Source organism: Penaeus chinensis, chromosome 20 (genome assembly GCF_019202785.1).
Source record: "Penaeus chinensis breed Huanghai No. 1 chromosome 20, ASM1920278v2, whole genome shotgun sequence".
NCBI lineage: Eukaryota > Metazoa > Arthropoda > Malacostraca > Decapoda > Penaeidae > Penaeus > Penaeus chinensis.
The window spans coordinates 22,251,940-22,274,439 of NC_061838.1; the positions used below are offsets into that span (position 1 = coordinate 22,251,940).

The window sequence follows — 22,500 nt, forward strand, 5'->3', positions numbered from 1 at the left end:
TCTCAACCCCTCTACGCCCATTCTAGCACTCTACGTCCTTCTCAGCCATTTTACGCCCGTCTCAGTCACCCTCATGTACGCCTTCGAAGACGGAAATGACTGTCATGTACACAAAGGCATACACAGACATGAATCTGCGCCCACGCCCAACACGAAAACACATAGGCCTCAGAATCCAAGAGCGCACATCGGGGCCCGAGGACTCGCATAAAAGCGCGGGACCCTTTTGCGAAGGAGAAATACGAGGTTTTTGTTACCAAATATGTCGGCTTGGGGGTGGGCCTCGGCAATGCCTCTCCGCTCTCCCCTTAAGCGGTATTCCTCCATTAGCACACAATTCTCACATGGGCCGCCTCCCATCCTTCCCTGAGCAGACATAGGCCTACTTTCCATACCCGCCTCGTGTCGCCATGGGAAGGAGGTGCAGACTGCGGCGGGGCCCTCCTGCCTCCCGTGGCAATCGAAGCCGAATTAAACCCTTGGATAATTCATGGAATCCCGTTTAATGGTCTTTCCAATCCTCTCCTCACTTCGCGCGACGAATTCAAGCACTTCCCTCATTCAAGGAAAAATCTTTACACATATATTTTAAATTTTCCACTGCGTTTTGCTTTTTCCACTTGTTTTACTCTCTCATTTAACTGAAACTTGTTCAGCGTCGCAGTTCGTATTTCACTGGCATTTGGCGATCACAGCACACATAGGCCTATCTATTTCATCGCATTTGCAAGCACTCGAAGCACGAACACACGCAGCACCGGGCCTCTTCTGCGCGTTTCACTCACAAGAGCGTTGGGCGAATCGACGCGCGTTCCTTTGGCGCTCCTCTCACGACCGTTGTCAGTGTAACACTGATCATCGCTGAACAGTGAAGCCTTACGTCGCGCGGCTGCCAGATGTATGCGCTTGTGACCCCCCCCGCCACTACAAAAACGCTGGCCATGTGGCCCGTTTGTCATCCGATAACTTTCCGATGTCTGATTTACTACCATTAGCCGTTCAGAAGTGACAAGTGAATTTGTGTTGAGGCCCCGAAATTCAGTCCGGCCTGGAATGACCTGCCGTTGTGACAGAGCATGTTTTCCGGCGCTCAAATAATTTCTGTTCTCTCTCTAACTCTCTACAGCAGATACAAAACAGCTCAAATTTCCCCCGTTTCTGTTCACTTCATGGATAATCATTTGTGTCTCGAATTCCCTTGTACTGATGAAGGTTCGATGTTGTTACATGATCTCTCTTTTCACCTTCTTCCCTCCGTCCTCTTTGAAATCTCCCTTTCTTTCTTCCTCTCTACCTTGCCTTTTTTCTCCATAACCTTTTCCTCTCTCCCCCCCTTTTACTTCCCACCTCCCTCTTTCTTCCATTCTGCTTTCCCTTTTATTACCAACCCGCCTCTCTCTCTCTCTCTCCCTCTCCCTCTCTCTCTCTCTCTCTCTCTCTCTCTCTCTCTCTCTCTCTCTCTCTCTCTCTCTCTCTCTCTCTCTCTCTCTCTCTCTCGCTCTCGCTCTCGCTCTCGCTCTCTCTCTCTCTCTCTCTCTCTCTCTCTCTCTCTCTCTCTCTCTCCTTGTCCAGTACCTTCTCTATCTCTACTCCGCCTCCACTTTCCTTTTTTTTATAAAACATGACCCCATATCTATTACATAATGATTGTTTTATGAATAAAAAACATTTTTTAAATCACAGATATAAGATGTAAGGATAGGTAGGTAGGTAGGTAGGTAAGTGGGTAGATAGATAAACAGAAATTGACAGACAGACAGATAAAGGGATAGGCATAGGCTGTGATAGAGACAGGAGGATAAATCAATTTAAATCAATATATATATCTATATACATATAAATAAATATATATATATATAAATATATATATATATATATATATATATAGAGAGAGAGAGAGAGAGAGAGAGAGAGAGCGAGAGAGAGAGAGAGAAAGAGAGAGAGAGAGAGAGAGAGAGAGAGAGAGAGAGAGAGAGAGAGAGAGAGAGAGAGAGAGAGAGAGAGAGAGAGAGAGAGAAAGAGAGAAAGAGAGAGAGAGAGAAAGAGAGAAAGAGAAAGAGAGAGACAGAGAGAGAGAGAGAGAGAGAGAGAGAGAGAGAGAGAGAGAGAGAGAGAGAGAGAGAGAGAGAGAGAGAGAGAGAGACGGAGGTGCATTATCACGAAAAGTTCCATGTTTGGCTCATATCTCCGAACACGCACGCGAAAAAAACACACGAGAGTAACGAAATTTATACATGTTTTTTTTCTACTTATTTTCAAAAGTTTCGGGAATAGTTTTGTAAGCTCGTTATCCCCGAACATTTTCCACGCGGATGCTGGCTCCTTTTTTATCGACTGGATCGGATGAGTAATCCTTTGAATGCTCTCTGTGTATCATTCTTTAATTCGTAATATTTAAAATGCTTTTTAATCACCGTAACGTACTTCACCAATGAATATAGGCCTTTGCGAACAAGGTACATATTTTAAAAAAAGTATACAAGCAGACGCATGTGCAAACACACAGATGTGTACGGACACGCGTACGTAACTCACGCTAAAGCATTCTGATAATTTTATGAGCTCGTAGATTCAACTTTTCTGGGTACTTTTAATTCCCTTGATAAACAATGACACGGAGAGTAACGCGAGAACTATTTGCATAAAGTCTAACAACTCAGAAATATGACAAAATATTTTAGACAATTTAGAAACTATACCACTGAAAATCCAATAGTGATGGTAACGATGATGACATCAATAAACAATATAAAAAATAACGACCTGTGGCCTTAAGAACAACAGAACCTAAAACAGTACAATTAAAACAAGCAAACCACCACACAGCAAAAAACGATTCCAACGAAACCGACTAAAGTAAAAAAAAAGAAAAACAAAAAAATACCAACAAAAAAAAAAATTCTCATTCTCCGCGAGATCGCACTCAAAAAAAAAGAAAGAAAGAAAGAAAGAAAAAAAAAAAAGCGTATGCCACAGACAGAGGCAGAGAATAAACAAAAAAAAAAGGCCGGGGAGAAAAGGAAGAGGCCCGGAAAGACAAGAGGTCGAGTAAACGATGCACCAAGAGGAGAGTCGGCGCACAAAGAGCTCCACCTCTTCCTGTGGAGTTTGACCTCTCGACCTTTGGAGACGGCGCAACGCTTTTTTGGCTTTCGCGGTCGATATGCTCCCGCTTACGGCTCATGTACACATCTCATCGCTAACGGGAGGTGCGATCGCTACGGACTCTCCTTTTCAATGGGCTAAAACACTTAAAATCACGGAAATACCACCAAAATCGTCAGGAAAACAATACATACAAACTAAGAACATGGAAGAAAAATACACGAAAAGAGCATCAGCCAGCCAGAAAAGACAAAAGAGCAGCGCTATAAATCCCCGAAGACGCTTAAGCTCCTCCATGATCCTCCTTTCCGGCCTGACCCAGAACAATGTGGGTTCAGATCCTCCATAGCTTTGCCGTCACCTTCCCCTCCTTCGGGTCGGCGAGAAAAGGGGAACCGACTATTGTAGGTGACGTCGAGGCGTGTGGGAAATCCATCAAATAACAACATTATGTAAAAGTGACTATTGTTTTATGATAGCGATAAATAAATAGTAATTGATAAGGAATGTACTGCTGGCGATAACACCGAAAATCCCAGCATCACTTGAAATAACCCTCAACGATAATAATGACAGTTACGACTCAGAAATAATGATTAATAACAATGGCATAACGAATGACATCCATCAAATTTTACAGACATGGAAAGAAAATTAAAATCATAATAAGAAAAGTGATAAAATAACGATAAAATTATACCACCATCGGAAACACGATCAGATGGCGCTGAAATTCGAACTGGAGCGGGGAAGCGTGACCAGAATGGAATAGCAATGTTTTACCTCAAAAGTTGATAGAAAATGTCTAAGATAAGATTGCATGGCTGCAGAATGCTGAAACATTAACAATTTGGATTTTTTTTTTCTGATATCCCCTTTTTACCTTTCATTAATTTTATTCTCCCTCTCCCTCACGCTCCTCTCTTTCTCCTGCCTCCTCTCCCTCTCTTCGTTCCTCCTCTCTCTTTCGAAACTTAACTGTGTTGTGAGTTTTGCATTATTCATATCAATGTACATCTTATACATTAACCCTTATTCTACAAACAAACAAACAAATAAACAAACAAACACACACACACACAAACATACACACAAACATAAACACACACAAAAACATGTACACACACACACACACACACACACACACACACACACACACAAACAGACACACACACACATCACAAACACAAAAACACAAACACAAACACGTCTAAACCACTCTTGCATCATTAGACATAATTTCCCGCCTTCCAACTTCTCTCTCTCTCGCGCACGTCGTCTGCCGCTCAGCTTATCCGCACAACCATCACGAAAACCGGTCTTAAAACGAAGGCTAAACACACTATCATAACATTCTTGAAGACTTGTAAACTTAATTCCGCGAGACAATTTCCTTCGTAACCGAGAAATGCGCAAAATGGTAACGAAAAGCAAACTTCAAATACACATGCGCCTTACCTGTTTTCTCTTTTTTTTTTTTTTTTTTTTTTTTTTTTAGTATGGCGTGGGATCTCCGACTTGCCGACTTATAAGATCACTTGGACGAATTCTACTCTGGTAGACTCACCTGAGGAAAGAGAGGGAGAAAAAATGTAAGTATTAAGTATTAAGTGTGTAAGTATTAAGTGTAAATTTATAAAAAAAAAGTTTCATGTATTTTGACAGGGGGTTATTTTCCGATAAGATAAGCTTATAATCACGCATCTCTGCCGTTGCGTTAATAATTTGCCATAATCTAAAAATGTATTTTAAAACAATGTTTTTCTCTCACGTGTTCAAATTATACATTTAGGTACTGAAGCATGAACAAATAACATAATCACACACTCTCTCTTTCTTTCTTTCTTTCTTTCTCTCTCTCTCGAATACACACACACACACACACACACACACACACACACACACACACACACACACACACACACACACACAAACTACCGCCCACATGCGCCACGCACACACTCTTTCCCACACCCACTGGCACAACCATCCCACAAAACCCACACCCATTTGTTCGACGAAAACTCGACGTCATATATAAACCGACTTCGAATATACAAAGTACATCCCTTGTGGCGGAAAAAAAACAGGTGCTGTACTAATAAGCACTTACTCGTTTTTTTTTCCCATGGCTAGGTAATAACCCTAGATCACACTGAGGTATTCCATGATAACTTTGAAATATGTTAATTTGAAGGGGACCCGAATTTACGCTTCATCGACCGACACAACAAGCGGGAAAAATGGTTCTTATCAAACCGAGGCCAGAGCGCAGAGAACCGAACACAATCTAAACTTAATCTTTTTTTCCTTTTCTTTTCTTTTTTTTTGCAATAAAAGTTGTCTAATCACGCACAGTTTCCCCGCAACGCCTTTTCCATCTCTCACCTTTCTCACTTTTTTTTTTTTTCCAAATATAAGTAGATTTTTTTCCCGTTCAAAACAAAAGAATGACGTGTATTCTTTGATCATATCAATATCATTATCATTATTTCAGAACTAGGCGAGGAAGGGATAATATAAAGTTTCAAGAAACACATAAATGAAAAAACAAGTAAAAACAAAAAGAAAATGATAATAAAAGAAGAATAAAAGGTCGGGCTGGAAAAAGAAAAAAACTGGAAATAACTGGAAATAAATTGATGCAAAAAGGGTGAGGAAAGGAGAAACCGCTACTCTTCAAACTAAACTTGACCGAAGTGCGAGTTTTTTTCACCAAGTTTATATCTAAATGCAAATGTTGAAACACCACACTCCTTTCAAGCAAGAAAGAGGGAAAGAAAAGAGGAGGAGGAGGGGCGAGAAGCGAGAAAGGACTGAGCGACTGGGTGGGTTGGCGTTTTATCAGCGAGTGTATATATGTGTGTGTGTGTGTGTGTGTGTGTGTGTGTGTGTGTGTGTGTGTGTGTGTGTGTGATAGTTATACTTTTAAATACACATGTGAACACCCAAGGCCTGACAATTCCATTCGCCTGCGCTCCTCTTGACGCCCCCCTCGAGGCGCGGGCGGCGAGGTGACAAGACGCGGGACTTCGAGGCCGAAAGGAAGTCGTTACGGCTTTAAGTGGGTCCCCCCCACTCCCCCCCTCGCTCCTCGTCTCTTCCCGTTTCTACGGTTTTTCTATCTCTTTTCCTCTTTCTTTTCACGGTACTTTCTCGCTCAAATCCTCTTCCTCTTCGCCGTAATTAGTTCTCTTGCCCTTTGCTTTCCATCTTATTCATATCGTTAATTCCATGTCTTGTAGAAAAAAAAGAGAAAAAAAAATTGTCATTATCATTCCCTCTCTTCTTCTCTCCCATTATTCATCGCTTTTCTATTCTCTCCCTTTCCGTCTTCACTTCCTTGACCTCTGACCTTTCCGGAGCATGACCTTTGACCGGCCTTGACTAATGACTGCGACCTCATGCTCCGCCTTCGCCTCGGCTCGGGTCAAGACAGGTCGAGGGGGAGGAAAGGGGGAGGGGAGCAGGGGGAGGAAGAGGTGGATGGGTGGGTGGATGGATGGGTGGGTGGATGGATGGATGGATGGATGGATGGATGGATGGATGGATGGATGGATGGATGGACGAACGGATGGTTGGATGGGTGGATAGATGGATAGATGAGTGTATGGGTGGAAGAGGTGGATGGGTGGGTGGATGGATGGGTGGGTGGATGGATGGATGGATGGATGGATTGATGGATGGATGGATGGATGGATGGATGGACGAACGGATGGTTGGATGGGTGGATAGATGGATAGATGAGTGTATGGGTGGTGGATGGATGGCTGGATGGATGGGTTGATGAATGGATGGATGGATGGATGGATGGATGGATGGATGGATGGATGGATGGATGGATGGACGGATGGATGGATGGGTGGATGGACGGGTGAGTGGATGGATGGGCGGATTGATAGATGGGTGGATGGATGGGTGAGTGGATGGATGGATGGATGGATGGATGGATAGATGGGTGGATGGGTGGATGGACGGGTGAATGGATGGATTGGCGGATTGATAGATGGGTGGATGGATGGGTAAGTGGATGGATGGATGGAAGGATAGATGGATGGATGGATGGATGGATGGATGGATGGATGGATGGATGGATGGATGGATGGATGGAAGGATGGAAGGATGGATGGATAGATGGATGGATGGGTGGATGGATGGGTGAGTGGATGGATGGATGGGTGGATTGTAGAATGGATGGATAATGGATGGGTGGAAATTAGAGTGGATGGATGGATGGATGAGTGGATTGATGGATGGGTGGATGGAAGAGTGGATGGGTGGATGGATGGGGATAGGTGGATGGATGGATAGACATAGATTGACTTAATAGACTGGCAAATATACAGACACATAGATAGACAGAGCAATAGATGAATATAAAAAAATATTAGAATATACAGATAAAATGATAGAAAAGAGAAAAGAAGCAAGAGAGCAAGGAGGGGAATATAAAAAGGAAGAGACAGATAGATAGAGAGAAATAAGAAGAGAGAATAAACAAACAGAGACAAATGAGAGACAAAAGAGCATCACATGATTAAGCTTTCGACCCTAACTCCGGCCGGAAGGGAGGAGGAAGGGAGGGAGGAAGGGGGAGGAAGGGGAGGAAGGGAGGAAAGGGAGGGGAAGCAGGGGAGGAAGAAGAGAGACGGGGACGAAAGCGAGGAAGGGAGAAAGGGAGGAAAGCGATAGAGGAAGCAAAGGAGGAAGAAAGGAAATGGAGGGAAAGGAGGAAGGGAGGAAAGGGATGAAACGAAGGCAGGGAGGAAAAAGAGGAAGGGGAGAAAGGGAGGAGAGCGGAGGAGGCTAAATAGGGGGCGGGGCCAAAGGGAGTTAAGGGAGTAAGCGTGAGGCCACAGATGGCAACGCCGTGATAATCAATTCTCCACGACCCCTCTCCATCTCTCTCTCCCCCCCTCTCCATCTCTCTCTCCCCCCTCTCCATCTCTCTCTCCCCCCCTCTCCATCTCTCTCTCCCCCCCTCTCCATCTCTCTCTCCCCCCCTCTCCATCTCTCTCTCCCCCCCTCTCCATCTCTCTCTCTCCCCCTCTCCATCTCTCTCTCTCCCCCTCTCCATCTCTCTCTCTCCCCCCTCTCCATCTCTCTCTCCCCCCCTCTCCATCTCTCTCTCCCCCCCTCTCCATCTCTCTCTCCCCCCTCTCCATCTCTCTCTCCCCCCTCTCCATCTCTCTCTCTCCCCCTCTCCATCTCTCTCTCTCCCCCTCTCCATCTCTCTCTCTCCCCCCTCTCCATCTCTCTCTCCCCCCCTCTCCATCTCTCTCTCCCCCCTCTCCATCTCTCTCTCCCCCCTCTCCATCTCTCTCTCCCCCCCTCTCCATCTCTCTCTCTCCCCCTCTCCATCTCTCTCTCTCCCCCTCTCCATCTCTCTCTCCCCCCCTCTCCATCTCTCTCTCTCCCCCTCTCCATCTCTCTCTCTCCCCCCTCTCCATCTCTCTCTCTCCCCCTCTCCATCTCTCTCTCCCCCCCTCTCCATCTCTCTCTCTCCCCCTCTCCATCTCTCTCTCCCCCCTCTCCATCTCTCTCTCTCCCCCTCTCCATCTCTCTCTCCCCCCCTCTCCATCTCTCTCTCTCCCCCTCTCCATCTCTCTCTCCCCCCCTCTCCATCTCTCTCTCTCCCCCTCTCCATCTCTCTCTCTCCCCCTCTCCATCTCTCTCTCCCCCCTCTCCATCTCTCTCTCTCCCCCCTCTCCATCTCTCTCTCTCCCCCTCTCCATCTCTCTCTCCCCCCCTCTCCATCTCTCTCTCTCCCCCTCTCCATCTCTCTCTCTCCCCCTCTCCATCTCTCTCTCCCCCCTCTCCCTCTCTCTCTCCCCCCTCTCCATCTCTCTCTCCCCCCCTCTCCATCTCTCTCTCCCCCCCTCTCCATCTCTCTCTCCCCCCCTCTCCATCTCTCTCTCTCCCCCTCTCCATCTCTCTCTCTCCCCCTCTCCATCTCTCTCTCTCCCCCCTCTCCATCTCTCTCTCTCCCCCTCTCCATCTCTCTCTCCCCCCCTCTCCATCTCTCTCTCTCCCCCTCTCCATCTCTCTCTCCCCCCCTCTCCATCTCTCTCTCTCCCCCTCTCCATCTCTCTCTCTCCCCCTCTCCATCTCTCTCTCTCCCCCTCTCCATCTCTCTCTCCCCCCCTCTCCATCTCTCTCTCTCCCCCTCTCCATCTCTCTCTCTCCCCCCTCTCCATCTCTCTCTCTCCCCCTCTCCATCTCTCTCTCTCCCCCTCTCCATCTCTCTCTCTCCCCCTCTCCATCTCTCTCTCCCCCCCTCTCCATCTCTCTCTCTCCCCCCTCTCCATCTCTCTCTCTCCCCCTCTCCATCTCTCTCTCCCCCCCTCTCCATCTCTCTCTCTCCCCCTCTCCATCTCTCTCTCTCCCCCCTCTCCATCTCTCTCTCTCCCCCTCTCCATCTCTCTCTCTCCCCCTCTCCATCTCTCTCTCTCCCCCCTCTCCATCTCTCCTCTCCATCTCTCTCTCCCCCTCTCCATCTCTCTCTCTCCCCCTCTCCATCTCTCTCTCTCCCCCTCTCCATCTCTCTCTCCCCCCTCTCCATCTCTCTCTCTCCCCCTCTCCATCTCTCTCTCTCCCCCTCTCCATCTCTCTCTCTCCCCCTCTCCATCTCTCTCTCTCCCCCTCTCCATCTCTCTCTCTCCCCCTCTCCATCTCTCTCTCTCCCCCTCTCCATCTCTCTCTCTCCCCCTCTCCATCTCTCTCTCTCCCCCTCTCCATCTCTCTCTCTCCCCCTCTCCATCTCTCTCTCTCCCCCTCTCCATCTCTCTCTCTCCCCCTCTCCATCTCTCTCTCTCCCCCTCTCCATCTCTCTCTCTCCCCCTCTCCATCTCTCTCTCTCCCCCTCTCCATCTCTCTCTCTCCCCCTCTCCATCTCTCTCTCTCCCCCTCTCCATCTCTCTCTCTCCCCCTCTCCATCTCTCTCTCCCCCTCTCCATCTCTCTCTCTCCCCCTCTCCATCTCTCTCTCTCCCCCTCTCCATCTCTCTCTCTCCCCCTCTCCATCTCTCTCTCTCCCCCTCTCCATCTCTCTCTCTCCCCCTCTCCATCTCTCTCTCTCCCCCTCTCCATCTCTCTCTCTCCCCCTCTCCATCTCTCTCTCTCCCCCTCTCCATCTCTCTCTCTCCCCCCTCTCCATCTCTCTCTCTCCCCCTCTCCATCTCTCTCTCTCCCCCTCTCCATCTCTCTCTCTCCCCCTCTCCATCTCTCTCTCTCCCCCTCTCCATCTCTCTCTCTCCCCCTCTCCATCTCTCTCTCTCCCCCTCTCCATCTCTCTCTCTCCCCCTCTCCATCTCTCTCTCTCCCCCTCTCCATCTCTCTCTCTCCCCCTCTCCATCTCTCTCTCTCCCCCTCTCCATCTCTCTCTCTCCCCCTCTCCATCTCTCTCTCTCCCCCTCTCCATCTCTCTCTCCCCCCTCTCCATCTCTCTCTCTCCCCCTCTCCATCTCTCTCTCTCCCCTCTCCATCTCTCTCTCTCCCCCTCTCCATCTCTCTCTCTCCCCCCTCTCCATCTCTCTCTCTCCCCCTCTCCATCTCTCTCTCTCCCCCTCTCCATCTCTCTCTCTCCCCCTCTCCATCTCTCTCTCTCCCCCTCTCCATCTCTCTCTCCCCCTCTCCATCTCTCTCTCTCCCCCTCTCCATCTCTCTCTCTCCCCTTCTCCATCTCTCTCTCCTTCCCCTTCTCCAACTCTCTCTCCTTCCCCTTCTCCAACTCTCTCTCCTTCCCCTTCTCCAACTCTCTCTCCTTCCCCTTCTCCAACTCTCTCTCTCCCCCTCTCCATCTCTCTCTCTCCCCCTCTCCATCTCTCTCTCTCCCCCTCTCCATCTCTCTCTCCCCCTCTCCATCTCTCTCTCTCCCCCTCTCCATCTCTCTCTCTCCCCCTCTCCATCTCTCTCTCTCCCCTCTCCATCTCTCTCTCTCTCCCCCTCTCCATCTCTCTCTCTCCCCCTCTCCATCTCTCTCTCTCCCCCTCTCCATCTCTCTCTCTCCCCCTCTCCATCTCTCTCTCTCCCCCTCTCCATCTCTCTCTCTCCCCCTCTCCATCTCTCTCTCTCCCCCTCTCCATCTCTCTCTCTCCCCCTCTCCATCTCTCTCTCCCCCCTCTCCATCTCTCTCTCCCCCCTCTCCATCTCTCTCTCTCCCCCTCTCCATCTCTCTCTCCCCCCTCTCCATCTCTCTCTCTCCCCCTCTCCATCTCTCTCTCTCCCCCTCTCCATCTCTCTCTCTCCCCCTCTCCATCTCTCTCTCCCCCCCTCTCCATCTCTCTCCCTCCCTCTCCCCTCCTCTCCCTCTCCCCCTCCTCCCTCCCCACCTCTCCCCCTCCCCTCCTCTCCCTCTCCTCCTCTCTCTCTCCCCCTCCTCCCTCCCCTCCTCTCCCCCTCCCCTCCTCTCCCTCTCCTCCTCTCCCTCTCCCCCTCCTACTTCCCCTCCTCTCCCTCTCCCCCTCACGACCCCTCTCCCCCTATCTCCATCTCCCTTAAAATCTAAAACTTCTTCCCCCTTTCCCTTTTCTCCCCTTCATTCACGCCCTTCCTAATATATATATACAATCTACATAAAAAAAAAAAAAAAACACTCATTCTTTTCTTACTTAGGTCTATTTTTCTCTTGTCTTCCCTCTTTTTTCAGTTTTTCATTCCCTATTTTAAGAATGAGAATAATAATAATAAAAAGAAAAGAAAAAGAAAAGAAAAAAGAGAAAGACGAAGGAAAGGAAGTCGAAAAAAACAAACAAACATACACACCGATATATCACCCTTTCTCTCCTTTTTATTTCTCCTCTCTCTCTCCCCTCCCCCCTCTCCCCCCCTTCTCCCGTTACGCTCCCTGGCGACTATCGGCAACCAATGGCGGGAAAAAAGCAAAAACAAAAGAAGGTCGTTCGAAGGGATCTCGGGAGGGTCTTGAGGCGCTGTGATTGCCTTGCATGTCTTCCTTTCATCTTGTGTTTTTCTTTATGTTAGATATCTTTTTCGATCTATTTATTTTCTAATCTTATCCTGCTTCGTATATACTTTCTTTATCCGATTTTCGTCTCCTTGTTTTAACCCGTTTTTCTTTTCTTTTTTTGTCTACTATGCCATACGTTCGTTTCGTCGATCTTTTTTCTATTTGTTTCGTCCTGTTTTTTTTCCTTTTCTGTTTTTTATTGGCTTACTTCTTTTTTTCATCACACTCTGTTCTTGTTTTATTTTATGTTCCACTTTTATCCAGACACATGTTTTTGTTCTTCAGCCTCCTCTTTCATCCATTATATATATATATATATATATATATATATAATCCTTCTATCGATACCTTAATTTCAAGACACGAAACAGTTCCATCTCCGTACGAATAGTCAATCAAATAAACAAATTAAATAAATAAATCAACCAAATGAAAACAAAAATAAACATTGAAAGGAAAACGATAAAATGATATCGCAAAGGCTGTAGTAAAAAAAAAAAATCTCCCAACACAGACATTCCATCGAGACCCAAATCCTACCCCCCCCCCCCCCCCCCCCGTCATCCTCGCCCCCACGCACGCTCCCCAGGACGTCTTTAAGGATTCAAGGGTCAGCACAGGTTCGCGAGGGACCTGCCTAGAGCAACTTGGCGACGCCCGCTGAGTGTCACTTGAACTTGACAGGTGAGCCGTCAAGATCTGACAGGTGTGACAGGCGCTGAGACTGAGAAGAATGCTTGCTTTATAATCCTTAGGGACTCCCTCCCAGGCGCCTCCTCTTCCGCCTTCCTCGCTCCCGCGGGTTATTCTTCTGGGGGCATCTTTGTCTCTGTCTGTCTGTCTGTCTGTCTTGCTTAGGCTCAGTCTGTCCACGTCTCTGCCTTTAACCCGTTCGTCTATTTGCCCCTTTCCCTCTCTCCCCCTCCCCCCTCCCCACACACAGAATCCTGGACAGGGTGGGGTTGGGTACAGTGCGGGCATTGGGGTGGGGTGGGGGAAGAGGGCGGCGCGTGAACGAAGGTCATGCCGGTGTCGGAAGCCGCGGGCGATTGCCTTCATCAAGGCACAATGGCATTTGCAGTACGGTAACCTAATGCCGCTCACACATCCCTCCTCCTCCTTCTCCTCCTCCTCCTTCTCCTCCTCCTCCTCCTCCTCCTCCTCCTCCTCCTCCTCCTTCTCCTCCTCCTCTGCCACCTTTCGACTTTTTACCATTTCTTGAGGTGTTTCGGTTTCAAAGTAAATCTGGTTTCGAAATAATTTCTTTCATGCCATCATTTCTTTCATTTTCCCAACCATTCCTTATTTTGCTTTTTATAATTTATGCTCCTCTCACTGTCCCTTGTTTCCTGCTTTCCTCTTTCTCCTTTCTCCTTTTTCGCGACCCTCTTTTATTTCGTCTTTCTCCTCCTTCTTCCACGTGTCTCTCCTTCATTTCGTCATCCTCCTCCTCTCTTCTTATGTCCCTCTTTTCCTAGTTCTTCTCTCTCTCTCTCTCTCTCTCTCTCTCTCTCTCTCTCTCTCTCTCTCTCTCTCTCTCTCTCTCTCTCTCTCTTCTCTCTCTCTCTCTCTCTCTCTCTCTCTCTCTCTCTCTCTCTCTCTCTCTCTCTCTCTCTCTCTCTCTCTCTCTCTCTCTCTCTCTTTCTCTCTCTCTCTCTCTCTCCCTCCCTCCCTCCCTCCCTCCCTCCCTCCCTCCCTCCCTCCCTCCCTCCCTCCCTCCCTCCATCCCCCCCCTCTCTCTCTCTCTCTCTCTCTCTCTCTCTCTCTCTCTCTCTCTCTCTCTCTCTCTCTCTCTCTCTCTCTCTCTCTCTCTCTCTCCTCGTCATTGCATCATGATATACGTCGGATTTCCCAGGGTCATGTGGAGGTTGTGGACGACGTCGAAGTCGCTTACATCATCAACATAAAACCCATGTTTGTGGATTAAGTAAATATCAGCCTTCAATTTGCCTCGCGCTCATCTCTCTCCCGCCAGAAAAGGTCAGGGTCCCGCTAGTTATACGGTCACTCCTCGTAGCGAAATGGTCACCGCGCTGTGTCAAGGTCAGGAAGACGGTCGCCTTTCCAACTTCTGCGGTCACTTTTCCACCTCAAAGTCACTTTTTCCTCCCCAGCGTAAAGGTCAGCCCGTTAGAAGGTCACTCCGTAAGCGCTTCCAAATTTCAATCAAGCCCGAGAATGCACCAAGCACTCACGCTTCACTGCGCACGAACACTGGCTAGTGAGAAGCTTTTTTTTTTTTTTTTTTAAATACAAGTCATGAAGCGTGGAAGTATTTGGGAGGAGGAAGGGAGGTAGGGAGGCTGCGGTTGGGAAAGGGGGGGAGGGGGTACATGGGAAATAAGACAGCAGATGAAGAAGGAGCTAAGGAGAGAGAGGAGAAAGAATGCATGGAAAGAAGCACGAATAAAGATTGGTGAAGCAATGAAAGAATATACTAACTCAGCATAAAAAAAAAAAAAAAAAAAAATAGAGAGAAAAAGCAATAAAGCAAACACAGATAACGATGAATACGAACGAATAAAAACAAAACAAAAAAGCAGAAGAGAGAGAAAATGGGGACAAGATGAGCTGAGATGAAGGTACGGAATCACCTGGCCATCTCATGTTGATTGTCACGTCAGCTATTACAGCGTCACATTGCCTCCGCCCCCCCTCTTCCCCTCTCTCCCAAGACAATCGCACTGGCTGCCACACCTCAATTTTCTCGCCAGGTCCAGCTCCCCCGCCCTCTCCCCCTCACCCCCCCCCCTCTTCATCGTTTAGCTACAAGCTCATCCTTTCCCCCCTCCCCTTCCACTCCTTTCCTCTCCCCCCTCTTTCCCTCCTCTCCTCTTCCCCACTTCCCTTCCTCATTTCTCCCCATTCCCCTCCTCTCCTTTTCCCCCTTCCCCTCCTCTCCTCTTCCCCCCTTCCCTTCCTCATTTCTCCCCCTTCCCTTCCTCTCCTCTTCCCTCTTTCCCCTCCTCTCCGCTTCCCCCCCTCACCCCCCCTTCCGCCTCTGAATGTTATTGCACCCATGAGATATCAAACTGCTTATTTTATTTACTCTTGATATTTTTAGTTTCATGATGAATATAAATTAAATATACAAGCAGATAGGTGACTCGATAGACGAATAGATAGACGGAAACAGAGACAGACAGAGAGAGATTCGCCAGTTATATCACAATTGAGTTTAAAAATATTTAAACAAAGGTTTAACAAATATGAAAGTTCAGGCATATCCAGAGACAGACGGAGGCAGACAAAGAAAGAGCGAGCGAACGAAAGAAAGAAAGAAAGAAAGAAAGAAAGAAAGGGAGAGAGAGGGGGAGAGAGAGAGAGAGAGAGAGAGAGAGAGAGAGAGAGAGAGAGAGAGAGAGAGAGAGAGAGAGAGAGAGAGAGAGAGAGAGAGAGAGAGAGAGAGAGAGAGAGAGAGAGAGAGAGAGAGAGAGAGAGAGAGAGAGAGAGAGAGAGAAGAGAGGAGAGAAGAGAGAGAGAGAGAGAGAGAGAGAGAGAAAGGATGAGAGAAAAGATAGAGGAGAGAGAGAGAGAGAAAAAGAGAGGGAAAGAGAAGAGAGGAGAGAGAGAAGGGAGAGAAGATGAAGAGAAGAGGAAAGGGAGAGAGAGAGGAGGGAAGAGAGAGAGAGAGAGAGAGGAGAGAGAGAAAAGGGAAGAGAGAAGAGAGGGGAGACAGGAGAGAGAGGGAGAGGAGAGGAGAGAGAGAGGAGGAGAGACGAGAGAGAAGAGGGGAGAGAGGAAGAGAGAGAAAGGGAGGAGAAGAGAGAAGAGAGAGAGAAAGGGGAGAGAAGAAGAGGGGAGAGAGAGAGAAGAGAGAGAAGGGGGAGAGAAAGGGAGAGAGAGAGAGAGGGGGAGAGAGGGGAGAGGGAGAGGAGAGAGAAGAAAAGAGAGAGAGAAGGAAGAGAGGGAGAGAGAGAGAGAGAGAGGGGAGAGAGAGAGAAAAGAGAGGAGGGAGAGAGAGGAGAGGAGAGAGAGAGCGGGGGGGGGAAAAAGCGAGAGACATGTAAAAATAGAAAGGAATTGAAAGGGAAGGGCGAACTGCTGTCAGGACACCAGCCGCCCCCTTTTCAATCCCTTTGACATTACGAATACTGAAGCTGTAATAAAGGCACTCGCGCCGCTAAACACAGAAAATAAACAAACTATACACAAATACAGAAAAACCTCATTTAAAAACACTCATATAAATATAAACAAAAGGGCCCTTTAATATACAGACACAAACACAAAAGTCTACAGATGGGGTACTTTTCACAACACGAAGCGAAACACCCTCCCACCCACTGTCTATAAATTTTTTTTCCCTTTGGGAACGCTTTCGAATCATCTACATGTGTTTGCCCAAAAAGCAGCACTTTCACCAGCTGATTGCATTCACCACTAAAGGATTACAGATCATATCAGCTGCGTAGACATTGCCGATTTCATCAGCCTTGAGTAATCGATGCAGCTTTGCGTATATTATTCTTTACACTCGTATGAGCACACAAAAGTAAACATACAAGCACGCATACACGAGCACGCACGCACGCGCCCACAACACGCAACCTTTCACACACACACAACACACACCCCAAAACACAACACAAACACACAAACACACACAGAAAACACACACACAGACACCAACACACAAAACACACACAAAACACACACACACAACCCCACACTAACACACACCGCCGCCGGCGCGAGCGCATGCCCAACACACAACAGAAAACAACCACACATTCACCACCACCACACACACAACTTAACAATGTTAAAATATTTTATATTTTGGGGAGTTTGCACAGAACAAAAGCAAAAATAGCGGGAAAAAGTACTGAATTTATTTTTTTCTCCACAAAAAAACGCATTACTTCAATCACTCTTAAATTCTCTTCACCCTTCTCCCTTCTACAACCCATTTTTTTTTTCTCATTTACCTCTACCTTTTCTTCTTCCTCATTCACCCTCCACTCTCCTCCTCCCCTTTTCCCCAATTCCCCCTTTCCTTTCCCCTTCCCCTTCCCTCCTCCCCTTCCTTTTCTCACTCCCCTTCCCTCTCTTCAGCCTTTCCCTCCTACCCCTTTTCCCCTCTTTTCCCCCCCTTCCTTCTCCCTTCCCCCTTTCCCTTTTTCCCCTTCCCCTTCGCATTTGGGCCCTTTTCCCTTTCTCCTACCCTCGCATTTCCCTTCCTCCCCCTTTTTTTCCCTCATTCTCCCCCCTTCCTTTCTCCCTCCCCCCTTTCCCTTCTTCCTCCCCTTCCCGCATTTCGCCCTTTCCTTTCTCCTTCCCCTCTTCCTTTCTCCCTCCCCTTCCCACATTTCCCCTTGAAAAGCCGTTTAAAGCTTGCGTGTGCTCGTTCCGTCCGATCGTGAAATATGCGTGCTTGGGGAACCTACTTCCGCGAGGAGTGTGTGGGGAATAATTCGCGGTTCTTCAAATTTTTCTTTATTTCACTATTTATTCTATATTTTCATATGTCCTCTATCTTGTTTTTATTTTATATCTATATTTCATTTATTCATTATTTTATAGTTATTATTATTATTTTTTTAGTTCGTAGTTACGTACGTCATCTATTGCGCTCTCGCTCTCTCTCTCTCTCTCTCTCTCTCTCTCTCTCTCTCTCTCTCTCTCTCTCTCTCTCTCTCTCTCTCTCTCTCTCTCTCTCTCTCTCTCTCTCTCTCCCTCCCTCCCTCCCCCTTCTCTCTCGTGCCCAACCTCCCCCAACAAAATAGAAGGGGAAGCGAAAGGAAAATCCCCCCCCCCTGGTGTACGCATCTGCACCCTTCAGTCACCCCTTTCTGTCCCCTCTATGTACACTACACATGATCTTTCCTCATTTCCTCTCATTTTTCGTTCTTACTTTTCGTTTCTTTCTCATTTTTCGTTTAGAAATCATGAGAGAGCTCCATGTCCTTTTCATATATATATATATATATATATATATATATATATATATATATATATATATATGCATATATATATATATATATATATATATAATATATATATATATGCATATATATATATAATATATATATATATATATATGTGTGTGTGTGTGTGTGTGTGTGTGTGTGTGTGTGTGTGTGTGTGTGTTTGTATATTATATACTTAAACATCTGTTGGCTCTTAGTTCTCTTGTCCTTGAATTTTATCTTTCTCTCTACCATTTCATTTTTCAATCTCTATGATTTTCATTCTTTCTAACTTATTACGTGTTTTTTTCATACACTACAGCTCCCCCCCCCCCCCCCCCCCCCCGGCCCCCGTTCCCACTGCCCTTCTGCCATTCACTCTAATTCGTCTAGACGTCTGGGCTCCAGCTCCCCCCTCCCTCCTCCCCCCAAAACCGCCCCCCCCCTTCTCACCCCGCAACACGTGGTCACAGTCACGCACCCTGAACGCACACACAAACAGACAGACGCACATGCAAAGGAACCCACCAAGTAAAATTTGCACATATGCACTTACTGGTACACACTAAAACAGACATACACAAAGGTATGCTTGCAAAATCTTTATATCTTTCTCTCTCTCTCCTTTTCTCCCTCTCTCTCTCTCTCTCTTTCTCTCTCACTCTCTCTCTCTCTCTCTCTCTCTCTCAGACACACACACACATACATACATACAAAGGAAACAAATCCCAACACAGATGAATATCCCCACAGGAACGTATATTTTAAACAGTAATTAACCAAATGCAAACACGTTCTTGCATACATGAATACAATACAATATATATATGTAATATGTTAGGTAGATTCTAGTCTAGCGTTATTAAAGGAGAAAAAAAATCTACTAACATTTTCATTACACAACACACACACCAACACACACACACACATACACACACACACACACAATATATATATATATATATATATATATATATATATATATATATATGTATATATATGTATAAGTATGTGTATAAGTATGTGTATGTATAAATATATACAACACACATAATATGAATGTATGTACACACACACACACACACACACAACAAACACACCCCACACACACACACAAACCACCCCACACAACAAGGGGCGATAGAGAGAGCGAGAGGCGAGAGGGGAAAGAGAGAGAGAAAGGGGAGAGAGAGGAGGAGAGGAGAGATTTAGAGAGAGGAGATGAGAGAGGTTGGGAGTGGAGATGGAGAGAGGAAAAGAGAGAGAGTGGAGAAAGAGAGCGGAGAGGGGAAAGAGAGAGAAGAGAGAGAGAGAGAGGCGAGGAGAGAGAGGATGTGGGGAGGGTGAGAAGGGATGAGAGAGTGAATGGAGAGAGATGAGAGGGAGGAGAAAAAGAGGAGGAGAGCGATAGAGGAGAGCGGAGGTGAGAGAGAAGAGGTGGAGGAGGAGAGAGGAAGAGGAGGAGGAGGAGGGGGGGGGGAGGTAGAGAGAGAGAGGAGGAGAAAAGAGAGGGTAGAGAGAGAGAGAGAGAAGAGAGTCGAGAGAGAGCAGATGAGAGGAGAGAGAGGGAGAGGTGATGAGAGACGAGGAGGGGGAGAGGAGAGAGAGAGAGCTGAAGGCGGGAGAGAGAGATGAGAGAGAACGCGATGAGCGAAAGAGCTGTAGGAGCGATGAGAGAGAGGAAGAGATCGAGATGAGAGAGAGAGAGGTCGAGGAGAGAGAATCGAGAGAAGAGACGAGAGATGAGACGAGAGAGGAGGAGAGAGAGAGAGAGTAGAGACAACAAAGACCGAGAGGTGGCGTCGTCCGGGGCGGCCTCTGAATGCACAGCCAATCGCCTGAGGTTCTGTTTGTTATTCAATATTTGGCGCGAAGGGGAAAGGGGGGGGGCGGGGATGGGCGTGAATGGGCGAAAGGGAAAAGCCGTATGCAAAGGGACCCGTGAGATAAACACAGGGAGTGGGGGAGGGGAGGGTGGGCGCTCCGACGAAAACACAGGGAATGGGGGGGGATCGCTGCGAGGAAAACACAGGGAGTGGGGGATCGGCCTAATCTAAATTCTAGAGCCTGAGCACTACAGCATCACGGATATTGGATGTCTAGAGAGAGGACACGCGGAAGAGGGATTAGCATTACGGAAACACAGGTAATGGGTTATTCGGATCCCAGAAAAACAGGGTATGGGGAATAGGGGGGGGGGGGGAGGGGGCCTGTGTGTCAAAATGTGACTAAACCGCAGACGCACAGGAAGTGGGGAAACTAGACAAAGGCGAACAGCGAATGTACTCAAGCAAAGGTAATGGGACTCTTCGAAAAAAAATAAGAAATAGAGGTGAAAAAGAAAACTAGAATAAAACAAGCAAAAAAAACAAAAAAAAAAAAAAAAAAAAAAAAAAAAAAAACGAGGGGAGAAAGAAAATACAAAAAAATAATTAACACAGGATAGGAAGAATGATAGAAGAGAAGAAAACGGGTAGATAATGAGGAGGTTGAAGGAGGACATGAAAAAGGGAGAGAAAGAGGAGCAAAGAGAAAAGGAAAAATAAGTGAAGCGCATTTCTCGTACAAGCCCTCCTAGGGATCAAAGGATGAACGCATCTGCATAGCATTGGACGGCGTCAACACAACCTTTGTATGGGTGAATATGGGTAGCGTAAGGAGAGGAGAGTGAGGTGGAGCGAGAGGAGGGGGAAGAGCAGGAAGAGGGAGAGAAAGGAGAGGCAGAGAGGGAGTGAAAGGGAAGGGAGAGGGAGAGGGAGAGGGAGAGAGAGAGAGAGAGAGAGAGAGAGAGAGAGAGAGAGAGAGAGAGAGAGAGAGAGAGAGAGAGAGAGAGAGAGAGAGAGAGAGAGAGAGAGAGAGAGAGAGATAAAGGAAGAGAGAGAGAGAGAAAGAAAGACAGAAAGGAAGAAAGAGAGAGAGTAAGGGAGATATACATATTCAAACTGACACATAAACAGAATCAGATCAGATCGATCGACAGATAGATATACAAAAAAAAAGAAAAAAAAAAGAGACACAGAGAAGTAGACAGACATCATAGAGATATGCAAACAAACAGACCAAACGATAGACAGACAGACCGATAGAGAGAGGCAGCTAGCCAGCCAGCCAGCCAGACAGACAGACAGACAGCGAGAGTCGTGGGTGAGGCGAGGAGCGAATAACCTCTGGCGGGAAGTTCAATTATCGGACTTTTTTCCCCTCCGCCTTCTTCTTTATCCGAATTATTGATTCCTTTTGAGACAAGTGTCGGTTAACTTTCCTCACGGGGGACGCACATGAGGGGCAGGCGAACGTGGGGAGGAAAGGGAGGGTGGAAAGTACGAAGGAGAAATAGAAAAGAAAGTTGAAATACATAAAAAAGGGAGTTACGAATGATACATGAATGGGAAAGGAGGAGGAAAAGAAGAACGGGGAAGTGAAAGGGATAGGAAAGGAGGAGAGAGGAAAGGAAATACAATAGAAGGGGGAAGGAAGAGGGATGGGTAAAAGGAGGGGGACGTGATGATGAGGATCAATATCTGACGTGGTCATCAAAAGTTTTTGGGATTGATTAATCTGTATGTACACTGGTGTTGCGCATTCGTTTTGCTTCCGTCTCTCTTCTCTCTGCTCTCTTCTTCTCTCTTCTCTCTTCTTCTCTCTCTCTCTCTCTCTCTCTCTCTCTCTTTCCTCTTGTTCTCTCCGTGGAAAATGAGGACATGCGAGTGTGTAACGTGGAGAGGGAGAGGGAGAGGGAGAGGGGGATGAGGGGGAGGGTGGGAGGGACGGGGAGGGAGAGAGAGAGATGAGACGGAGAGACGAGAGATCGATGAGAGAGAGAGAGAGAGATGCGAGAGAGTGAGATGATAGAAGATGATCAGAGTAGGAGGAGAGAGAGAGAGGAAGAGACGGAGCGGATAAGAGAGAGAGGAATGAGAGAGAGAGAGGACGAGAGAGAGAGAGAGAGAGAGGAGATGAGAGAGAGAGAGAGAGAAAGTGTTAAATTTATATAACATTTAACATTTCAACATATGTGTTGCCAATGTAGGTACCACTGTTGTCATGCCTTAATAAAATAATTACAGTGCCTTCAGCTTAAGCGCCTTCTACGCGCTTATCAAGGTGCCAAAAAAAGGGTTTATCAGAATCCACTCTCTTTTCCCACATTTAACACCATATAACATCCAACATGCCAACAAGGTGTGTCATTCACACGATTCCTACTTGTATGTATAAAGAGATCGAGCAAGAGAGAAATATTATATATATTTTATTATATATTATAATATTTTTTATACACACATAAAAATGTATTAAAGGAGAAAGAAAGAAGAAAAGGGGTGAGAGAGAGAGAGAAAGAGCAAGAGAGGAAGAGAACCACAATCCTTTTCTCTCATCTTTTCCCCGGATCCGCTTTCCTTAACTGCAGCCTCCCGCCCGCCAACTTCATGTACAGCAAATGGGCCCAAACACTTGAACATTTTTTCAATTTTTTTTCTCTCTCTCTCACCGTCGACTGCGCTTTCTCTGTTAA

General features: G+C 47.1%; 1 protein-coding gene across 2 annotated transcripts in view; it reads right to left on the bottom strand.

Annotated features, from left to right (window-relative positions):
* Window positions 1-22,500, bottom strand: part of LOC125035802 (equilibrative nucleoside transporter 1-like) — a 103,706-nt gene that overhangs the window by 69,194 nt on the left and 12,012 nt on the right. The window contains exon 1 of one of the 2 annotated variants that reach the window (XM_047628017.1): window positions 786-845. The exons of the other annotated variant lie outside the window; for it this stretch is intronic. The gene's annotated coding sequence lies outside the window, so the exon portion shown is untranslated. Of the gene's footprint in view, window positions 1-785; window positions 846-22,500 lie in introns of those variants that run through there. 2 annotated transcript variants of the gene reach the window in all.